At 38.1% G+C, this 21,314-nt stretch overlaps 1 protein-coding gene across 1 annotated transcript in view; it reads left to right on the forward strand.

Moving 5' to 3' along the window:
• The window catches only part of LOC120442720 (early nodulin-75-like), a 144,234-nt gene that overhangs the window by 118,082 nt on the left and 4,838 nt on the right, over nt 1-21,314 (forward strand). The window lies entirely within an intron of this gene.

The following is a 21,314-nucleotide window of genomic DNA, read 5'->3' on the forward strand; positions in this document are numbered from 1 at the left end:
GTTGGTTTGTCATGAGTCAATGGTGCAGGTCAAAGTCAGTTCAAAAATCATATTCGAGAAGCAGAATAAAAACTGCATGTAGAGTTTGTAATCAGGTTCTCATAATCTTCAGAGCCAGTGAAACCTGGCACTTTGTGGTTGTTAAGTACAGAGGATGTAACTAAGCCATCTTGATTTTTGTGTGCAACAGCTTTATGAGATAACAAGCTATCCCAGAGCCCATGCTTCTTTCGCTGCATGTTGCTAGCTCTTCTCCAACACCAACTCACATTGCAGGATGTGCACCCTGAAGCAGGGTTTACGTGTATGCATTGCTTCAGTCGTCAAGGCTTCACTGCCTTGTTTGGAGGGATGACTTTGCTGTAATTATCATCATAGCAACAACATAGAAGATATACTATATGTTATCCTTACTTGTTTGTTCAGTTAAATGCTATAAGTGGTGTCAACCGTCATCAAATTACCTAAATTAGGTCCCTTAAAAACTTTTCACTCTGAGCGAGAGTGTGTGCGGAGTCTGTCTGCATACAGTCTTTACACAAAGTTTTCAATATCTCCCAAAAATGAATGTGTCTATATAGTAGCAAATTGGTAATCACTTCCTAAAGTAGAGAGTTGCTTATCGTCTGTTTTATTGTAAGTGGGACTGTAATGTAGAGAATACATTAATGCTGCACTGAATAAGATTTGAAACCAGTGACTGGGGAAAAAAAACAAAAAACTTCAGTTTTTCTTTCTTTTTTTAAGCAAGCTTATAAATCAAGAAGTAGACACAGTGTGCTGGACATTTGAATTAATGCAGGTTTCAGGGCACTTCTTGATGGCCTATACGTTAAAGACTAGAGGCTTTTAGTTATATGTATCTTCATCTGTATGTATTTTTAAAAAACAAAAACCCCAAAAACGTCAATAATATGCAGGAAAACAAATGTTACTTTCAAATGAAATGTATATATTAATGTGGTGCAACTACAGTCATGTGTTTTTGCTGCAAAGTTGGAATAACAGGAGACTTTTCTTCTCTTTCTATTCTGCTAATACTGCCTAAAAGCAGCGTTACACCCCTCCCTTCTTATAAATGCCAACATCTTTCAGACTCTACTTCTGTTTATGACACAAGTGCTCTGAAAAATAGAAGTTAAGCCCAACATTAATAAAATTCTGAGCTGAGCCACAGAGGTCAAGAGTTTTCATAAACTGAGTACTCCTTGTGACAAGTGAGCTGCATTTAATTTGTAGAATTGTCCCTGTTATTTGTCAAAACTGTCCGCCCAAAACAAGAGATGAGACCATCAGTCATTGCAGCAACTGCAGAGACGTTACTTACAGTATGCTTATGTAACAAAGTCCTTTATTGGCCATATAATTATGATCGATTTTGGTTACAAATGAGAGGTAATAATGTTTTGGTATAGTCGTGGCAAAAAGTCTGAATAGATGGATCAACTTATCACATGCATCAAAATTTAATGGCCAATGCAATGTTTTGCATCTGTTTTGCAAAATTATTGATAATGCAAGATAGTTAGCTTTTGGATTAACTCTGGTCCTAGACTATAAACATTTTTCATTTTTCAAGTCAACTCATTTCATTTTCAGGAAACTTGATGTAAGCCCCTAAACATCTGAAATGTTCCCTGCTTATCCTGTCACTGTTGTGAGGTATATTAAATAAGGAGATGTTTGCCTAAACCTAAGCATAAGAAAAATGTAAAAACACCAGAAAAGTCTTAATCTCCTGGCTTACAGTTGGATGTTAATTTGATTATACACACATGACTCATCTGCAGATTTTTATTAGTCATCATTCTCCCTCATCTGGAGCAGTACGCTCCATGATGGAAAATGACACTGAAGGGGTACCCACTATGTTAAAATGTGCTTAGAATATGTTCTGACCAAGTATGAGATGATTAACTCCAATAAGAATAAATCCCTTGCTGAAGCAAGTCTTGCAGTTTGATCCAGGCAGATATTTGAAGCCCCATCTCCCTAATGATTGAAAACAATGATTAGGGAGAGAGCCACAACTTTAATTTCAGTGGTCACTGAGGCATAACAGCTGCACGTAAAGAACCACCAATCAAATCCATCAACAAACTGCTTTAGAAGTTTAGTGATTTTGGCCTAAAATAAGGGTTCCAAAGCTTTTGTCCCCATAATTTATACTCCCTGGGTATTCTTTGGTATAGTTTTTCTTTCATGCCAAATCCATTTAGTTGGTGAAAGACCATTTTAGCACTCATCTACTACAAACCCATGCTGTGTGTTGCAGTATGCTGTTTCATATTGCATTGCTGAAATAAGCAAGGCTTTCCCTGCAAAAGGCATTGTCTGAATGGAAGCATATCCACATTAATATTAGCGTTTATTCTGAATAGTAAACCTCAGGTAGTTGATCTGTGGGTTGGACCATATCAATAGTTAATTATATATATAATCAGTTAAACAGTTTAATTGTAATCTGAGAAACTATGATATACAACCAAATTTGTGATTAATAACAGTCTTTTTAAATTTTGTTTTGTTCTGTTTTATTAGTATTAAGCATATAGATGAGTTTATCCTGTAAAGAGGCTCATGCACCTCTCAGATGGCTGATGTCATGACAGAGAGCATCTTTAGCATCCTTATCAGCAGCTGGGAACATCCTCTCAAAGATAAGAGCAAGCCTCACTCCAGAGCATGTCCACTGCAATCCTTCATTCATGAACTTAATCATCTCTAAAGTTTGCAAATTTGTTATTTTGGACTGGAAAATAAAATCTTTTTGATTTAATTTGAACTTATGGACAAAAGCCATTTTTAGTTTTCTGTTTGTATATTATTTTTTGTTTAAATACTACTAGCACTTTAATTTATTACTTAATATTTTAATTTATTTCATTTCTTTTGTCATAGCCCTATTGGGTAATGTTAAAAAATACATTTGATTTTTTTCAAATTCACTTTTCTTGGGCCATTTTTTAAATTTGCTGTGGGACAAGACAACAGGGTGATATTTACAGGTGTGCAGACTTAAGCAGGTGAGGTACTGGAGTCTAGCACAGAAGGTTTGCCCACAGGAGGCGGAGATAAGAGTTATTCAAATAATCTTTAACTAATCGACTAATTGAAGAAAAATTTAACAGATTAGTCAATTATCAAAATAAGCATTAGTTGCAGCCAATTTTTGAACTGAGTGCTGATAACAGGCTGGGTGGTTTCTCCTCATTTTCAAATTTTGATTTCTCTGACCACAGAACAGTTTTCTACTTTGGCTAGGTTCATTTAAAATGAGCTTTGGCTCAGACGACAGAGAAGACAGCTGTGTTTCTGGATCATGTTCACATGTGACTCCTTCTCTGCATGATCACTGGCTGTCAACGTGAACTGTGTTCACAATGATTTTGGTGATTTCTGGACATTTGCCTGAGTGCATGCTGTGATTTCAAAGACAGAATTATACCCTTTTTTTGCAAGTTTTTGCATTTGTATGTTAAGGAACATTAATTCTGAAACTGTTCTACAACGTGTAGTGTTTGCGGAGTGGTGTTCTTCCGTGCTGCCTCTCCGAGATGCATGTTACTGACCTGTTGCCAGTTAACCTAATTAGTTATAAAGTGCTGCTCCAGCTCTTTCGTTGTAGTAACACTTACTTTTTTGAGATGTGTTGCTGCCATATTTTCAGTTAAATAGTAAAATGTCTCAAGATTTCATATGCTTTCTATGTTATATTGTGAATAAAATATAGGTTTATGAGTTTTGCAAACCATTGCAAACCATTGCATTCTGTTTTTATTTACTTTTTACCCAAAAATCACAATTTTGGGGGGAATTGGGTTGTGCATTGGTTTACAATGGCCCATTCTTCTGTCGGTATGTACAATAAAAAAGGCTATAAAACAAAAATATTATCATGAAAAAGAAATAAACATGATTATAAAAGACACAACCAAACTAATAAAGGATCTACTCTTCAGCTGTGTTAACAAAGTCAGTGCAGATGACAATCCACTTGTCGCCACTGTTATTTGTTGGCTTGTGAGTGTTGATGATTCCACAGCAGAGCTGTGAAGTGCAGCTTTGGAAACAAACACAATTTGGACTTGTTCTTTCCAACTTTTTGTCACAAATTGCTCGGTCATCAGTTAGGAACATCTTTTAGCCTTGATTAACGAACGATCTTTCCCTCTTCTGGTTCTCTGTTGTTATGTGTAGCTCCACCCAGTGAAAGTCAGGAAAGATGCAGAAAACAAAAGTCAGTCCTTTTTTTAAATCCCCAAACTTCCAAACAGTAGAGTAGACACGGCTCTCTTTTCTTCATCTTCCATCTGTTTTCACTGTGTTTCAATGTGGCAAAAAAAAACCCTCCCAGCTGTTGACAGACTGTTACCCAGCATGCAGTTTGGTGATGGTAATTTTGGTAATTTTGCAAATGTGAAGTTATTACTGTCAGAAATAGTTTTTGTTTCACAAATTTTATGTGCCATGATGTTTTGTACTGTTTAAAATAACTTGTGAATAATAAATGTTGATCTTGCAATAATTTTTTGCACCAATTGACTCAAACTACAAGTGAGAAGGGTGTATATTCACTAATTGTATTATAATATGATATCTCTATAATGTAACAAAACTAGTTGAAAAGTGTCCACAGAAATTTAAATTGGTGTACCACCCAGCATGAGCAAAATACTTGTGTATGAACCAAACCAAATGGTATGCAGCCTCTCAGCCAGTGATATTGCTATTTGATCAGTCTTTTCATTTTTCATCTTTTAATTTTGTATCCGACTGCATCAGACTTCATAAATTGACAGTTTTTCCCTGTTTGATGTGGTATATTGTGAGTTACATATTGTTTGGTTTTGAGGGTTTTGTCAGCTAATCATGCAATAAATCACAGACTAATTCATAATTACAATAATTGTCACTTGCAGCTGTTCCCATCACCCTCAAAAACGCTGTAGACCAAGGTATGTGACACCTCAGCGAATCGATCCTGACACTGCTGACTGCAGGACTCTAAAAATCACATGCATCGTAGACACATAGTGTAGCTGTACCCATTTGGTTATTTTGAAAGCAGAGTGGATATTGTCAGAGAGGTCAGGGTTTGCAGAGACATGCTGCTGTGTTCCTGCTGCTTCTGTATAAGGGATCAAAATCTGACGTTTGAATCACCTCTGTGCCTCTGTCACTCGCCATCTGCACACGTGTAGCTCTTTTCAGTTTTAGGATTGAACAGCCGCTGCAGGTTTTCATCAGCGCCGCAAGTGACCAAGTGATCCAAATATAATAACTGTAGGGACCGAACCCATTGCAGTGCTAGTGCCTTCCTTTACCCACTGGCCTCTAGATGACAGCGTTTATACATTAAATTATGTAATGAGGGTCCCATATGTAGCCGCTGTACATTCTACTTTAAGTACAGAAGAGACTGCCTTGCATTTGTAGTCACAGTTCATGGATCAAAAGCAAACAGGGAGCCAACCAGCTTTCTATCATAACAAAGGCAAACATACAAAAAGCCCTGAGCGTTTCAGCGCTATTAAGACACCCACTCCCTCTCCAGCCTCCATCTCTGGCTCTTGTGCTCTCTCCCTCTCTCCATCCAACCCCCCCCTTCCTTAGTGCAACTCTCAGCCCTCCCTCCCTCTCTTGTTACCGCTCCCCCAGATGCATTTCCTCCATTTCGCTCTTTTCCTTTTTCCCTCTATTCACCTCTCTCTCTTTCTGTCATCCTGTCTTCACTCCATATAGTCTTGCTCTTGCGCTGTCCCTGCTACTCCTACACGAACACTTACCACTACCACCCACACACACACACACTCATAGTTCCTTTTCCTTTTAAAAAAAAAAAAAAAAACCAACCTCTTACTCATGTGTGTCTACATCCCTCCCTCCCACTCTTTTAACTCTGTCTCTCTCACTTCTCTCAGAGGGTCTAAGCTGGAAGCGATTGCCACCCACACATTCCCTCTTCAGCTTTCAGCTTGACATCAGATTTACATTCACAATGAACAAGTGCAGCATTTCTCATGTTGCCTAGCACATGGCTTACATGTGAACGAACGAGCTGGATTTTTCAGCAAGTGAACATTCGTGCCTGTGCCGCACTGAACTGTACGTGATTCGTATGGTGTTGTGATCTCTGTACACACACTGATCTAAATCCACTAGTCAACTGATATGAAATATTATGTTGAGTGTTTTGATACACTATGGATGATTGATATATGATGATCAAAAAACGCTGAACATGTTTCTGATTTTTGTATCTAATTTTAAAGGATTCATATTTTCGCAAAGAAAGGGAGCTGAAGAGATCACTGCCAGTCTCATGTCTGGCCAACATCTATGGAGCACAAGCTGGCTGTGGGGAGAAACCACTTGCCTGACTCTGCCCAAAAATATGTCCAAAGCTCATTAACGCAGTGTACTGTACTCTCAGTGAGAGAAATGTGGTCTTAAAGTGAGCTATGCACTGTAACTAGGGCCGCTGGATTATGGTAGAAATCATAATCATGATTATTTTAACACTATTACTCATTGACGTCATGCATTTTAAAACTTCTTAAAAAGCATATATTTGTATTTGGCAATGGCACTTGAGGCTGGCCCCAGTAGTGAGTCAGTCCCCATAGACTCCCATGTTAAACATTTTACAGTAAAAACATGTTTGTTTTTTGCACTAAGCTGTATTCTTTTTTAATAACTTTATAACTAATTACTCCTTCATAACAACTGTGAAAGGCGGTGAAGGCCCTCCATATATTATGTTACATTTAAAATTTGTATTATTTATTCATGTAAGTTGTATTAAAGGCTTGAAATTTTGCATTACTGAGCCACAATGAGAGAAAGTTGGGTGTAATTAGAGGTTAAAAATAGCCACTAGCTATCTGCTTACTGTAGGGGTCACGTCTGTTAATTTTAATTACTGAAGTGGACCGCTCAGATGTTCTAGTGATGTTGGTGTTCATTTTTGATCATTCCCAATTTATTCATTTGAAAAACTATATGATTTGTTGTTTAGTTAATTCAGGGAATGGTGACCTTTACTAACAATACAGCCGCGAAAAAAACAATTTTCACCATCCTGTAAAATATATTCAGACTTTAGGTGACTCTTATGTGTAATTTTGATTTGTTAAGTTATACTTATGTCTAATAATTCTTTTTAAAATAATGATAACATAAAAGTAATATTTTATTTTTGTTATATTATTTTATATATTATATTATTATTTTATAAAAATAAAATAATATCTTATTTTTATGTTATCAGTCCAACTGTTACATTGAATTTGATAAGTGGAAGAAATCGAATAGATGAAATTATATAACTTAAGTAAACAAAAAATGTTTGCTTATTTTTAAAACATATCTAATAACCTGTACAGGCTTATTTTGAAACATGAAAGCTATAGATGTATGGAGGCGGTATATACCTTTGAATCCTAGCTGTGTTTGTGCAAATGAAACAAATAAAAAGTAAAAGTACCGTCATGCTCAAATGTACTCTGCAACTTTTTAAAATTTTGATACCATAGTTAGTGGGATTTTGGACTAACCGCACACACACGCTCTACCCACTGCTAATGACGTTCAGCATACCGTAGTTTTCGGGTCATAAGCCGCTACTTTTTTCCCACACTGTGAACACTGCTGCTTATACTGACGTGCGGCTAATGCATCTTCTTTTTCATGCAGCCAAAAACATTTTGCCTGGTAACAGTAGACCAATCAAAATGATAAGTAGTATATATACAGTAGGGGAGAGTGAGGTAAGATGAGCCAGTGGGTAAGTTGAACCACCCCTTGTATCTAGGTAACTGTATTCATGTTTTGTCATGTGACCATAAATCCAGGAAGCACTCATCATTTCCATCCTGCTATATTAAAGAGGAGCACATTGGAGAAGGGGTAAGTCTGTATTACACAAAAAAATGTTTTCTGCTCGTCAAAGTAAAATTTCTGCATATCAGGTAAATTGACTGTAATATTAAAACAAATGTATCTGTGTCTAAAATGATATATTATACATGTTGGTGGGTTTCTAAAATATAATATCATCTGAAGAAGTTTTCTAAAGATTAGCCTAAATTGCTAAACTAGCCCTGCTTTTTTTCAAAATGGTGGCTATGGGGCAAAAGTGAGCCAAAGGCTATGGGGTAAATTGATCCAATGGTTCAACCTACCCCACCATAAGGCACTGAAATTTATTTAAGGCTCTGACTTATTAAATAGTATTTTAGTTCAGTATACTGAACCCTTTTGTTGTATTTGTCATATGTTAACTATTATAGAAAAGATATCATGCCAAGGACCTACAGACGGAAGACCAGCTGGGGCTCAACACCCCTGGAGGAGATTGAAAGGGCAGCGAGTGAAGTCAAGGGAGGAAAGTCCATAAGATCAGTGGCTAAAGAAAGACAAATTGACAGGTCAACACTCAGGAGATATATTAAAAAGAGGGACACACAGGAGGTCAAATCGGTTGGCTATAGTGGAACAGCTTCAGCAAAGAGAGTCTTCTCTGAGGAGGTGGAGAAGGAGCTAGCAGAGCATATCAAGAAGCTTGCAGAGCAGTTCCATGGCATTTCCCCAAAGAAATGCCGTGAACTGGCATTAGAATTGGCAGGCAGAAACAACATTGTGCTCCCCTGACCTGCCACTGCTGCTAATCATGGATAACCATGAAGCCCACATTTCACTGAAGGCTTTGGACATAGCAAAAACAAGTGGTATTGTAATGCTCACAATTCCACCCCACACTTCCCATCGCCTTCAGCCTCTGGATAAGTGTGTGTATGGTCCATTTAAAACCTATTACAACAGAGCTCTTGATGGCTGGATGAGGTCCAACCCAGGCAAAACTGCCAGCATATACCAAATTGCTGGTTGTGTGAATGATGCTTTCATGTCAGCAATGACACCACGAAATATCTCCTTGGGATTTAGAGCCACTGGGATTTTCCCTTACAACAGAGATATCTTCTCTGATGCAGAGTTTGAGCCATCCATGGTGTCAGACAGGCCCAACCTGGAGCAGCAGCCTGCCGCTGAAGGTGTTGCACCTGTGGTTTCAGCCTCTCTTTCTGCTGAGCTACCTTCACCAGACCCTGTACATGCATGTGGTTCACGAAGTGACCCCAACCATGCTCGATATGTGTCTCCCACTGATATTCTACCCTTACCCAAAAGTCAGCAGCCCAGGAAACAAACAAATCGAAAGCGTGTGAAGACACGAATCCTGACTGATACACCTGAAAAGCAGGCAATTGAGAGAGCCCATGAAGAAAGGACAAATAAACTGAAAGGCAAAAAAGAAATAATCCACAAAAAGCAAGGAATGTGGAAGAGGAAACAAACCCAGACAAAAATTGCAGTGGAAAGCAGCTCTGAGGAGAGTGATGTTCCCATCCCATTTGAAGACACTTCTGAGTATGAGAGTTCCAGCGATGAAAGAAGTGAACCAGATGTCTCAGACCTGGTAGTTGGTGACTTTGTCATCGTAGATTTGCATCCAAATCCAGGAGCCACCATTACATTGGCCTGGTTGACAGCTTTGCAGACAACGAAGTGAGTGCCAGATTTCTCAGAAGAACCGAGGGATCACTAGCAGTAAGAAACCCACGTTTGTGTTCAAGGAAAATGATGAGGCATCTTTCCCACGCAAGGATGTGCTGAAGAAGCTACCTCAACCTCAACAGGCTGGATGAACTGCAAGGAGGGAGCAACAGTTCATATTCCCCTGCAACCTTGATCATTGGAATATTGAATAGTTCTTTTGAATAAATGGTTTTGAACTGGTGGTTTGTTTAGAAACCACCAGTTTCCAGGTTTGTTCTCACAGGTTTACAACTGTTAAAATGGTTTGTTTTCACAATATGATCAGTTTTACATTTTAAAAACTACATGGTCAGTTTGCCCCAAGATGGCTCAGTTTACCCACTGACTAGGTTCAATTTACCCCTAATCTGGGGCAAGTTGAGCCAAAGGAGCATTTTTTTTTAATAGGTCATTATTTTGGGCAGCGTCATCAGACATAGATTCTGATCATTACATTTGAAAGGAGACATCCTGAAATAAAGGAATATGTTATCATTCTATTTCTGTGTCATTTTTTCTCACATCCAGGGCAACATGAGTAAAAAGTGGCTCATCTTACCTCACTCTCCCCTATATGTTTTTATCGGTTGTTAAGAGACGTTGTAATGTTGTTTGTGCTCTGTTCCGTAAAAAAACCATAAGCAACGTAATTTGTGTGTTACCGATACGTACGTATACTTAAAGGTAGCCGTGTTACAGGCGCTGTTCGAGGAAAAAAAGCATTTTCAGTATGTATTTTTGTATGTTACCATAACGTTTATGTTACCATGTTTATGTTACCTTACGGATTAAATTGAACGTTAAAAATCCTCACGTGTAATATTTCTGTGTACATATCTCATATTACAAGTGAAACGCATACGGTTTAAAATCCGGTGCGGCCTGTACAAGTACAGAATTGATTTTCTTTCTACAATTAGAGCATGCGGCTTTTAATGAGGTGCGCTCTGTAGTCCGGGATTTACGGTAGTTAAGATTAAGGCACCAATATATGGATGTAAGTTACATTAAGACTTGTTTCTTTAACTTAGGCTAGGCTGCACAGTTTTACAGTCTATGTCTCAGTGGAAAGATGATAACTTCACCTTCTGGTCACTCTTGGCTCTGAAAAAAAAGCAAGATAGCAGCAGCCAAATGCCAACCTTGAAACTTCAAAACAGTAGTCCACAAATAAGGGGTTACCATGTTGTCTATGTCCATCTTTTTTATACAGTCTGTAGTCTGACGTCTATATATTTTACACTTGAGAGCTCATTTTGTAGCGAGCAGCATATTGATACACTGTAGACTTATTAATCATCATTTTGTGAACTAACTGGCAGATGAAGAGTGATTACAAAACTTTAATCTTTGTTGCCGGGGCGCATTGCACTATGGGATTGAGTTGTGTGGATGTTATTCTTCTTTTTTTCTGTTGCATTTTTTAAAAGTAGATGTAAGCTCATTCAATATTGTGTGATTCATTCCACAAAAAGTAAGATGTTCCATTTTTATTTTCATCATGTATTACAGTACTAATGAATCTGGCCTACCGTTCAAAACCAAGATTTCAACACAGTAATAGTTAGTGGGAAACTTTGAACAATGTTATTGATGCGCACGGATGAGTTATTGAGCAGCTAAATAACAGAGACAGGCACATCTAACAACAGCCTCATGACCCCAGCTAGACCCCCCAGTGACATGACGATGCCTGAGCCAGTCTGCTTTTTTAAAGCCCGCTTTTCAAGCCTTTACATCATCTTTCAACAACAGTTACATAATAGCATTTTAAAATAGACCAACAAGCAAATCAAAACAGTTCTCCAGATGTGTTCACGCTTTCCATTTCAAGGCTGCTCTTAATCAAACAGCACATTGCATTAATCATTAGTGATTCCAGAACTAATGAAGCTTTTGAGTGATTTTCCAGGCTCCTTAATACAGTATTTGCTATGTATGTATGGATTTGTGTGTGTGTGCATATGTTTTTGTGTGGCTGTAATGTCCAAACACCTCCTCAGTTCTCAGCTTTGCTGTAGAGTACTGTATGTCTGAAACTAAAATGTAAGGTACTTCAGGAAAAAATAACGTTGCCTTGGCAACAAAACACAGAGCTTTCATTGGGATTGAAAACAGAGTGACAAATGGTGAGAAACAGATTTAAATGGACCTATCCAGACTTTTTTCATCCAGACCGATGCTTTTTGTTAATACTCTGTGCTGAATAGCTTTGATAAATTTAGACAGCTGATAAGGTGAAAATGCAAGTGTGCTAATATGACAGTAAAGACGATGATCAGGCCACCTGTTTTGGTTTTAAATTAATCACTGCTTAATACGCCCTGCTAGCCTCTCCCATCTCACATCCTTCCTCATCATTTGCATAAAGTCTGTGGATCGATTTATATACTGACTCTAAATGAGTCTTTGCATGCACCGCCACCTACATTTCTCCACTCCGTGCATGCTAAAAGTAAAAAAGGGTCAGTGAGAGTGTATTATTTTTGAGAAGTGAATTTTGGTCTGTATTCAGGTTGGAGAGTACAATTTCCAAAATGAAAAATCTCTTTGCACCCATTCTCACCAAATGATAGATAATCTAGCATTTGGAGTAAATCCTGAGCTATGTAAAAATATAGGAGGTATCCAGCTGTGCAACTTCTGCAATGTACAGCAGGTCATATTTTTCATCAGAATTGCTTCCTTGGACTGTACCACCTACAGATGCACAAACTGCAAATACCAGGGACATGTAGTTGTTCTTGTCCTATGGTCTTTTCTGCTGGGACTACGGTCGGGCATGTGAACAAATATGATGTAAATCTGTAACTATTAGTCCCAATAGTAATGTTTAGCTCCCTTGAGAATTTTATTTGGTAATAACTTGTAAATCACACTTGCTAAGTAGCACCAAATAGGAGTACCTACTGTCTTCAAGTTGTGTTGAGATGGAGTGGAAAACAGAAACTGTAGATAAAAGATGGAAACGTGAAGTCATCCGTTGGTTTGTGAACTTAGGCTTCAATCTAAGCATTGGAAGGTTATTAGTTTTTATTAAACCTTAATAAGTAAATAAATAAACTAGATGTGAAAAGATTCATTAGCTAACTGATTTTTTTTTTAAATAGACTTTTAACAATAAGAAATGTAATCTGGTACTGTACCTGATGAAATTTTGGTACTAATGTTTTTTGAGACTTGGAATGTTTGCACAAATGCGAGTCAACCATATTTACAAAGTATTTCATTTTTATTGTCACTTCTATTCTGTTCTTAAATATGCCACTGATAAATAACCTCCATATTACAATAATTACAAAGGCTATATCTAAACTATGAGACCACAACCCTATCAGGAAAATGTTTATTTAAATCATTGATCAGTTCAAAAGGTTGTTTTCTTCGATTTGCTGATGCAGGTCTTGTCATTTTCAGACCTGGAAGCTACTACTATCTGTTAAATGCAATGTTTGGGACATTAATGAAGATGACCAACTTGTTTGACTAGTGAATGTAGTAATGTAGAGATGTAGCGTTGTATGAGACAGAAGATATAGCCTCTTCTACGTAACCACGCGTTACAGGTTGTCCACTATTTCACGTGTTGTTCCATCTAACTCATTTAGGTTCCTTTTGTTTGCCGGCTTTGTCTGGTTTAAATCAAAAGCAATCCCAGATTGATTGGCATATACATGCACACCTGCAAATGCCACCTTGTAACATATCACCCAGTCAGCTAGTAATTTGCATGTTCTGTCCACGTTTGCGTGGGTAGCCTCTGGGTGCTCCAGCTTCCTCCGACAGTCCAAAGACATGCAGTTTGTGGGGTTAGATTAACTGGTGGTTCTAAATTCCTCGTAGGTGTGAATGTGAGTCCAGATGTGTGCTCCAAACACAGAAAAGAGGACCCGAGTAAATATAAGTTCTGGTGGTGATTTTTCAAAGGTATTTGACAAACTATGCATCATTTGAAAGCACAAAACTTTGTGCTTCAGACATGCTGAACTTTTTAAAGGCCACGGATATAATAACATTTTGTATATAACAAAGTGATTGTTCTTACCCTTTTTTGGCATCTTTATGTGCACATACCTGTTAAGAACACAATACTTTAAGGCTTTTAGTTCTTTGTGAAAGTTCAAAGCCATTTTCCAAACTTTTACCACCAGAATATACACTCATGGTGCCACGGGGACATCAGCACCCACTGCACGTTTTATTTCCTTCTGCTTTTTTGTTGTATAGACATATACTGATAAAATAATAAGACACAATTAGTATCTAAAAACAAAACAATTAGAATAGCATTTCATGCTAAAATCCATCATACAGGTGTTTATCTTACTTTTACTGCTGACACTGCCCCCACGCCATCTGTGGTAGTGCGATCGTGTCCCCAAAGTAAACAAACCGTTATTGGTGAAATAATCACAATATTTATAAGAAATTTCACAGCACTCTGCTCTGCAATTCTGTAAAAAAGCCATTTGGGATGTTTGCATGAAGATACTGCGAGTCCTCTAACAGAAGGCCAAAGATTTATAAATGTACTGAAGTTGTTAATTTAAAGAAAAAGATATACAATTTAATAATCTATTTTGTAAGTTCCATGTTTTTTAACAGTATTATCATAAAATTATTAAACATCAGTAATAAATGACAAGAGAATTTTGTCTTTTGTCAATCCCACCATGAAATATTGTGGTCTTACAGTGGATTGTTGTTTCTGTGGGTTAACATTTTCTTTGTAATGCACAGAGAAACTGCACACCTAAGCTTTCACGCTGCGTAACTGTGAGGATTGAATACATCGGGTCAAGTGTCTAGATCATCTCCCCTCCACCATCAGCTAGTTTGCTTATGCTGGTTGCTTAGCTATTAACTTAGGATTGCAGTAGTTGGACTCTTGGTATTTGGAGAGCAGGCTTGCTGGCAGACATACATGTATGTTGTGCTAATGTGATTACCACCATTTTTTGTGTAGTGTCCTGCTACATGAACAAGCAGGACTTTAAAACTGGCTACTTATACCCTCTCTAAGGCATTGTGTTGCAGACTGGGGCATCTTTAAATTGCAGTCATGATTTATATACTGTGTACTATAAGTCAGCTGTAATCTGCCCTCTGTGACCAATTCTGCAAATTACAAGAAAGGGATTAGTATTCCCCCTTCAGATTTTTTCTGTATGTGTGTATAAATAAGAATAAAAGCAGACAGAGTGCTCACACTGGGAAAAGCCTGGAAAAAGATCATGTTTTGGAGGTCAAACTGCATTTAAATCCCAACACCACTCCGGAGTCTCTTTGGACATAGAAAGTAAATGCTTGCATGGCACATGGGATTCTTGCTCTGCAGTTTCTAATATAATGAGAAGTGCTCCAAGTGAGATCTTTTTTATAATAAAAAGCAAGGTATTTCATATCTTATTATTGCTTTAAACTTGTCAAGTGGTTATGGTTTCTGCTCTTTTTTTTTTTGCTTTTGTTAAACTTTTTGAGTATGTAACAAAAAGAGAAAAAGATATGATTCATAGTAGGGTGTAGTGCAGCTCTAGTTTAGAATCTAAGATATGAAATCACAGCATCATAGTTAAAGTAAAAAAAAAGGCACATGTCTCAGTAGTAGTTCAGTAAAAAGGTCTTGTCATACCAGAGAGCGTTAGCCACATATGGCTGCAAGACACACCAGGCATCAAGAGATGAAATGGTCTCACATATGGTTTAAACTATAACCTGACATGGTCATCATGTCATCATTTATTTGTTGCATACTTTTTTTGAGGCCTTTACTCTGGCATTTTGACTGCCACCATTGTGTTTGTTGGATATTGAATATAGACATTAGCATATTTGGCATATAAGCTCATAAATTTTGTTTAGACTGCTTACCAGACTTCTGTGGTTCATTCCTCACAAAAAAGAAAACCTGACAAGTACAACTAGTTAAAAATAATAATGGCTATGTCACGAGTGGTAACTTTGAGAAGAGATTTAAAAACAACATGAACCATGTGTTTGTGTGCATGTTTTTGTGCTGTCATCAGTCATATACTGGCTCACTGATTTTGAGAGTAACCCAAGCTTAGAATCCCATTTTTACAGTGACTATTAATACAAATTAACACTGAACAAGTGAAATGGCAGCCACCCATCAGTTAATTTTAACAGTTTTTATTTCTCTGCTCATTTTGTTTAAAGTTGTTTAATTTTACATGGCGATTGGGTCGCCTTTGGAGCCAAGTGGCCATTTGTGGAACTGATTTTTGCACTTTTACATTGGCGTAACTTTTGGTTGTTCAGTTTGCCTTGCTAACACCAATCGCTACCAGAGCTGAGAGTAACTCTGCACTGTGATTTCATCAGCTTTTTCTCACTCAGTTTTGCAGTTAGCTAATTGTTATAAAATAAGACTGCATATGTTAGTTTTATCCTGTTGCATGTACTGTGACGTTGATCTGTGCACAGTGATCCAGCAAAAAGAAAAAAAGGTGCATTTGGTCCAGCTAAGAAAACAAGATTAGACTTGATATTTTTCAACTGATGATCCACATCACTGGTTTGGAAGGCAGCAGTAAGCACAAGACATAAACTTTTGAACATAGAAAACTGGTGTTCTCATGGGTTAAAATGACAGCTGCAGCTACCAAAAGCAGACAAAGACTTCTGCCCTGAATAAAACCCTTCAGTGGAGGATGTAATAAAACATATGCTCTGTGTGGCTCCAAACTGGCACCAAAAGGACAAAATGTCTTAAAACACACACACACAGACACGCACTTTAAGGGTTATGATAGTACACCAACTCACAGGCTGCTTGTTTTTGTGATCTCACTGTCTAAACCCACAGAAGCAGTCCAAACTTTGTTTTTGCTGTCATAATACTGCTGCCAGTTGAATCCTAAATCACCATTCTCTTATTTGCACAGTCTGCTCCTCCTGGTTACACTAATTAGTTTGGGAAAAGATAAATTCTGAATTGGATCAATTAAGCTGCCTGTTCTACGATCTTTTAATTGCGTTTGGCGCAGTCGTGATACATAAATGTTGATAGTATAACTTGCAGATTTACAGGGCATCACCCATGATAATTTCCAATAATTAACACCTCTTGCAGAGTAACAAACACCTAAGAAACTGTGAGTGATACTGAGAGAGAGCCATGGCTCCTTCACAAGATAGCTGAAGAACTCTTTCCAAGTTCATGAACTCATTCAGTATCTCGAAAGCTAAAGTAGATCACGTCCTGGAATAGTTTCAGTATCTTTAGATCCATCAGAAAGAACCAGATACCAAAAAGTTTCACTTTCTTTCATTTTAGTCTCCATAAAAGCTCCAGTTTCATTTTATTCAAATGAAAAAAGGTTTGCTGTTATATAACCATCAAAATAACTTTTCATATAATTATGATCAGCTGTCAAAAGTGTCACATTTTATTGTAGATTTTTCTCTTCTTCTCTGACAGATTTAAGACTCCTCCACTTGTCTGTCATGCAGCCTACAGGTGGTAGAGTTTGAAGCTGTACATTTTTTGGGGGGGGGGATCCTGGCGCGTTTTGCGACAAACTCTGTGATGGTCATTTATTTTTCCCACCTTGTGTGGGTAGGAGAACACTGCAGGCAGAAAGAGGGGCAGGCTCACAGTGAAAGGATTGCAGGTAAATGACAGAGAATGAGAGCAGAGGGCCGATGAGGATAAAAGAGGAATGCAGATAAAGGTAAGTATGAAGAAAATGGAAGGCTCTACATGATGCACATATCTGAAGGGGAGGGAACAAGAGGGTGCAAGGAGGTGAAAGAAAGAGAGAAAGATCAAGGGCTGAGGAGAGGTAGCAGGGTAAATGCACTATTTGAATTATGTAAAATAGCTGCGTGGGAGAGAGGAGGCGTGTGTGTGTCTGAGTGTGACAGAAGAGGCTGAGAGAAGGAGAAAGCAAGGAAAGAGCACAGATACCAGCATGATCAATGTGAAAAGATGTGAGATGGGCTGAAATACAGGAAAATAATATCAGAAATTTCAACACATATAACCAGTTTATTACCTGTATCATATTCATCACATTTAGCATGTTCCATGTCTTTTCAGAGGGCCGTGCTGAAAGTAAAGGGAAAAACTGGACAAAAAATGCCTGATTAAAACAGGATTAAAGTAGACTTTGATAGGCATCTTCCTGATGAGTTTTAGGATAGTAAAAGTGATGATTTAAGCAGGTTTGGTATGGTGATCCTTTTCTAAGACTGATGAAACATGGTAGCTTGTGGTAACTCTACATATTTACTGTGGCTAAGGATTTTATTTCAGTTTTTTCAGCCATTTTAGTGGTTTGGCTCTGCAGATGGTAATGTCTAATATTACCATAATATCCACAATCTCTGTCTCTGCACTTTCATCGTCAGGAGTCGACCAGCCAATCTTAAGCTGTGTCTATATTGCAAGTGATTTGCAGCGCCATGGTGACCAAAAACCACTGAAACTGACTGACATTTTTAGATTTCAAGCAACTATGGGCGAAATAACTGCTGGCAACGGGAAGTGGGCGGGACCTGGAAAAAACTTTTCTGAACTACTAGACGAGCGATTGAAGGGGCTACCGACTGACACGTTGATTGACACTTGACCTAGAAGGTTACCTTGGCAACCAGAGCCTGGAATGTCAGCAAGTGACCAGATGTCAGTTTCAAAGTGAAACACTTCCAGTGTGGACACAGCTTAAGGTCCCCTGAGTTACCAAATCTCCTGAAAGTTTCAGTCTATGTCAGATATAAACGAGTTAAAATGATTTATGCACCTACAGCACCTGCTTCATAGTCTCCACTCTAATTCATCCCATAGATATTCTCTCGGGTTGAGATTAGGACTCTGTGCAGGCCAGTTAAGTTCTTTCACACCAAACAAAACTACACTTAGCACAATGCAGTCAGACAAGTACTGCTGAACTAGCAACCGCCAAACCCAGACTTGTCCATCCACCTGTCAGATGGAGAAGCATGATTTGTCACTCCAGAGAACACTGCTGTAGAGTCGAGTGGCAGCGACCTTTATACCAATGCATCCTTTGCTTTGCACTTGGTCATGTAAGGCTTGAATCCAGCTGGTCAGTCATGAAAACAACATTCCACGAAGCTCTCTACACGTAGTTTTTGAGTTAATCTGAAGGCCACATGAAGTTTGAAAGCCTATAGTGACTAAGGCTGCAAAAAGTTGGGGACCTTTGTGTACCGTCTGCTAACCACGCTCTGTTATTTTCACTTCATGTCTGAGTTGCTGTCGTTCCCAATCACTTCCACTTTGTTATAATACCACTAACAGTTGACTGTGGAATATTTAGTAGGGAGGAAATTCATCACTGGATTTGTTGCGCAGGTGGCGTCCCATCATGGTACCTGAGATTGACCCGTTCTGTCACAAATGTTTGTAGAAGCAGTCTGCATGACTAGGTGCTTGATTTTATACCCCGCCCCTTACTGTTTGCCTTCATCGCCATATCAAATTGAAAATAATTTGTCCTCCAACTAGTCCTGATATCAGTGGTGTTTTGTTCTGGTTGTTATTTTCCACACAAGTCTTTCTTCTCTTTCTCACAATATTTTTTCACTCAGCACAGAACTGATGTAACACAACAGATAAATAGTGGCTACTTGTCAATAGGCACATGGCAGCTATTAAGGCTGATAAAAGTACACGCCAGTTTTAGCCTATATTTAGAAAGACAGTGAGACTGCTTTCCTTTTGTACCACCATCAGATTTGCCAAACTAATGACAGCCTCTGCTGTACTTTGTGTTTACTGTTAATTAGCATATGGTAGGATGATAACTGGTAAGCATGCTAGCATTGCAAGTCTTGTTGTGCCTCTAGCATGCCTCTATGTTAGTGAACACAGAAAGGTCGTTAAAACTGTGTTAAATGTGTTAGGAAGTCATTCTTTTTTTCTGTTGCTAGAAAGGTTTAGCTTGTGGTACAGTTTATGAAGATACTTAGCTAACCGTCGTTAGCCAGTTTCTGCTGTTAGAGCAGCAAAAGTTGCTATGTGTTAGTTGGCATATTGTAATGGTGCTTTTTCCCTCCATTCATGCAAATGAAAAATATACTTTTCTAGTATTCAACTGTGTGGTGTGTTGTAAACAAAATTGTATAAATTAGAAATGAGTGCACAGAAATTTTAAGGCAGAATTATAAGTGAGTACTACACGTCCTTACAATATTCTCACCTGTCTTTTATTCATTGGCGTTATTATATATAGATTCCTGTCACTTCTTTAACTCTTAGGAGATTTTATTTATGTCGCAGATTTCTTCCTGTAAATCTTTATTGGCCTATAGGGCTGCCACGATTAGTCGACTAGTCACGATTACGTCAACTATCAAAATCGTCGACGATTATCACGTTCGTACAATATAAATATTATATTGTACGAACGTGATAATTATGTATATTGTAATAACGTGATATTATGTTGTTCAAACGTGAAAAGTATCTTGTTAGAACAATAAACTTTTCACGTTATAACGTGATATACTTCTATTTTTCTTTTGCCTGGGTGGCAGCTCTACGCTTCCGTAGAGACCGCATTTGTAGACCGATTACGTTACAACAATGCAACGAAGGCTGTCCAAATTCAAAGAATTTAAACAGTAAACTGATTAAACAGAAGTGTGAGCTGGTCGAGAATGTACTCCAGTGTCGTGCTATATATTAGCGAGCGAGGAGCAGGCGGCTGAGTTTATTAAACTCCACCGAGATAATCTGCAAATTTCAGTTAGCACATACCTTTAACACTTCAAGCTGTAAGCTAATGATAGTTATATAAGAGCAGATGCATGCTGGTGCAATAAGCTGCACATACGTCCAATGGATGGATGATCTGATTTGTTGACTAATCGCAAAAATAATCGGTGACTAGTCGACCATCAAAATAATCGTTTGTGGCAGCCCTAATGGCGTATAAACCAACAAACAGCTGTTTGAAAATGTAAACTATTATCTCAGTTTTGGAAAGCTTTTGAATGGTTAACCAACAAGAAGCTTAACAAAAATGAGGTTTTAATCATTTCTTTTTTCACTGGAAGAAAGAGTTTGTACGTAATTAACAAAATCCCCCATGTATCTTATGGATGTACAATTTATTGATTTGTAGGAATTAATTAAAACTGTGTATATGTAATTATAACCTGTGAAGTCCCATTAAGAGTGCAGAAATTTGGTGCAGAGACACAGATAGAATTAGCATTTGGTTGGAGGACAAAAGTGAAAGACACAAAGATCAAAGTAGGCAATACTTCAAAATTCACATTCAGTGAATTTTTGAGTAGATTTTTTTGTTTTTTTCTGTTGTTGTTTTTTGCTCTGTTAGTTGGCCTCCTGTGCTTTGTTTTTGCTCCTCTCTGTGTACATTCACACTCTCTCCATCATCCATCAAGTGTAGGACAGAACTTTATTCCTTTACTGGACAATTTGCTGCATTATGTACTGACTCAGAGACGGAAGTCAATAAGTGTTTTGTTTGTTTAATGCTCGCTGCTCTCTACCCATGCATCTCCCGGTCCCTCCCCTCAACATTCAGACTGTTAACATTTGCCTCAGCTGACAACCAGACAGAAAATCTATCTCTCCACTTTGTCAGCCCCCACACTCTCAACAGATGAAGGTGCATAAGAGTTTCTGTGTAGCGGCAGAATCTGCAGTGATGCTGGTGAATGGGTGTGACCTTGCATGGTTTTATTTCTGTCTCGCT

This window comes from Oreochromis aureus, linkage group 11 (assembly GCF_013358895.1).
Source record: "Oreochromis aureus strain Israel breed Guangdong linkage group 11, ZZ_aureus, whole genome shotgun sequence".
NCBI classification, from domain to species: domain Eukaryota; kingdom Metazoa; phylum Chordata; class Actinopteri; order Cichliformes; family Cichlidae; genus Oreochromis; species Oreochromis aureus.